Here is a 3,155-nt window from a genome sequence, read left to right as displayed (position 1 = left end):
GCTCTCTCGCACTAGTTGAGAACTGGTGACCCAGCTCTCACGCCAACCATTCTCCCTCCTGTCACGCTAAGACTCAAACCCGCTCATGCCTGGCAGTCTGCGGTTTGACATCGCTCATGCCTGGCCCTCTTCAGCTTCTCACCAGCAAGTCAGTCACAAAGCAGGGCCGCTCCCTGGCTTCTGCCCTTTCCCGCCGATTCAGCCCCTGGCTTGTGCCTTCCGTGAGCCCCATCACTGGACCTCAGCGAAGTCCTTAGCTGGGCTCCTAGCTGTTTTTCCTGTCTCTACCTGGCCTTGATATCTTGGCCATTTTCCTTGGCCACAGCTGAGCAGGGCCTGAAGGACCTGACGCACATCTCCAGGTGGCTCTCCAGCTGCCTCTGGAGACTAGAAGCTGGGTTGCTGTCATCACCGCCCAAGGCCTAAGAGGCCAAAGCTCCCAGATTACAGCTCCCAGCATCCTAGGTACCTGCCTGCGGCCAAGCTTCTCGTGAGGGGCAGAGAGAAGACCTAGACTACTGGGCACACAACCTATGGGGCTCTAGCCTCTGAGAATCCCTTTGGCAGTCCAAACCCCAGGGCGGGAGCTTCTGTAGCCCAGCACAGGGTGGTGACTCAGTGGTCAGTCTGTGCCCGCCCTCCCCCATCCTTGATCCAGCAAACCACAAGTGTGGCTGCATCAGGGAGATGGGAGACGACTCAGGCCTGAGTCAGCAGCTTCCAGAAAAGGAGACGGCCGTCCCTTTACCAGCACAGGGAGGCTCCTCCGCTCTGTTAGCGGCGTCAGTGCTGCTCAGTTCAAGATATGGAGCCCTGGACCACACACACACACACACACACACACACACACACACGCACACACACGCGCACGCACGCACGCACGCACACACACGCACACACGCGCACACACACGCGCGCACACACGCACACACACGCACACACACACGCACACGCGCACACGCACGCACGCACACACACGCACACACGCGCACACACACACGCACACGCACGCACACACGCGCGCACACGCGCACACACACGCACACACACACACACGCACACACACACACACACACGCACACACCATCACCAGGGGCTGGACAGTGTCGGTGTCTCTGAACTGGAGGCTTCCTCTTCAGCCTCTCTGACCACAGCAGCCCCCTTGCCAAGATCCCAGCAGATGCCTAAGACAGGACAGGAGACAGGAGAAGAGAAAGGCCCCTCGCTTTAATTCTGATCTTCTCCATTTACTGACTGACACGCGGGACATCTGATATAACTGAGCAGCTCACCTGCAGCAAACCCTGTCCTTCCCAGAAACATTACAGAGCAGATTGTTGAAACGGCCTAGAAGCTAGTCCTCGGGTCCAACTGTCTTGTGTCCTATGGTCGGGGTTTTATGCCTCCTAGCACCCCCTCTCCAGTGGCAAGCCCAGTCAAGCTCCTCAAGAAAACGCTCGTCAAGGACAGAAGGCTGTAGAGAAGGAGGAGGAGGGGCCTTCAAGATGGTTCGGGCGGGCAAAGAAGCTCGGTGCCAAGACTGCCGACCTGAGTTCGTTCCTAAGGACTCTGATGGAGACAACTGACTCCCACAGGTTGTCCTCTGTGGCATGTGCGCCCACACATGTGTATGTGTGTGCGTGCAGACATACATGCAAACAAATAAGGATAAAAGGAAGGGCTGGGAAGATGGCTCAGCGGTTTCGAACGTGTGAACCATTCTTCCTACAGCTTTGTTCGCTGAAACAGAGTGGTGGCTCACTGGAACTGCAGCTCCTGGAGATCCTTGCTACCGGCCTGCCTCTGCAGGCTCCTGCACATCCTATCCTGCCCCACACACAGTATAATTTAAGCAAATTATTAAAAAAAAAAAGATAGGCCAGCGCACACTTCCCAAACATCTAAACTTAGCTGCAGACAGAGTAATTCGCAGCCTTGGATCACACAGGTGGTCACTGTGGCGTTTGGATCCAGCCCTCTCCCGACTTCCACATTTGACGCTCTTCAAGGACCTCTTGTGCCTCTGCTTTGACAAGAAATTTACTAGCGTTGTTTTACTTTGACTCATCCTGAAATTGTTTTCTGTGGCAGAGTCCAGGGAGCAGGCTGCCCCTGACTAGAGCCCCTGGCTCAAAGGGGACTCAGGCTCCTCAGGCCAGCCTTGCTTCCTGCTAGTGACAGCACACTGACTCACTCAGCAAACATCCTGACTCCTTGAACCAGGCACCGGAGGGGCAAACATTGTAAACCGCTGCCAGAGATGGGAAGGGAAGAGGGAGTGTCATTGTCCCCACAGAAGGAAAATAGAGTTTGGGAGGAGGGCCTAAAGGGCTAACCAGCCCTTCACACCCTACTCCAGCCTGGACTTTCTGTCTGTTGGCAGAGAAGTGTTATCACTCAGTGTGAAGAAGACGTTCTGGAAGGAGTCAACCCACACAGCTTGGCATAGCAACTCCCAGACAGCAGAGCGGGCAGCGGCTCCGTCGAAACCGGGGTCCGGTGCTAGGGTTGGGGTGGGATGCCCAGGACTCACTGTGGAAGGGCTGACTCAGTATAGCATCCAGCACCTGCCCACCTCACCCATGGGGCCCAGGGTCTCAGCACACAGATTTCCTGAAGCCCGGAGAATAGCAACAGGCCCACGGCTGTCCCTCTCTCTGAATCCTGATATCACAGGTGATGAAATAAGAGTTTGATGTCAATTTCATGTGCAAATAGGGCCAAGGTAGTAAGTAAGGTGTCAGTGGACAAACAGGAGTGAGGTACCAGACGGAGAGGCAGCAAGGATGCTGCAAGCAGAGGGAGGGGCAGCAGATGTCTTCAGGTCCGAGAAGAGGACACCAGAGAAGGACATAGAGCTGCGGTCCCAGGCACAGACCGCCACTGCTGGCTGCAGCATAAAAGGTTGCAACTCCAACTCAAGTCTGAAAACTGTCCCTGCCTGGAGAACTAAGACACAACGGACCTTATTCCCTAAAAGTGAAGCTCAGAGATGGCTGGGGGAAAGCAGGGGCAGGCTATGTGTCACCCGGGGATGAGCAGGTGGGTGCAGGGTACGGAGACCTGGGGCAGGGAGGGCCTGGAGGTCCCTGCCAGACAGGTAAGGGAAGATCCAGACCAGCATTCACCCACGAACAAGGCAATGGGTCCCATCA

The sequence above is a fragment of the Mesocricetus auratus genome, unplaced genomic scaffold (genome assembly GCF_017639785.1).
Source record: "Mesocricetus auratus isolate SY011 unplaced genomic scaffold, BCM_Maur_2.0 Super-Scaffold_15014, whole genome shotgun sequence".
Taxonomy (NCBI): Eukaryota; Metazoa; Chordata; class Mammalia; order Rodentia; family Cricetidae; genus Mesocricetus; species Mesocricetus auratus.
Note: the sequence above shows the minus strand (reverse complement) of the source record.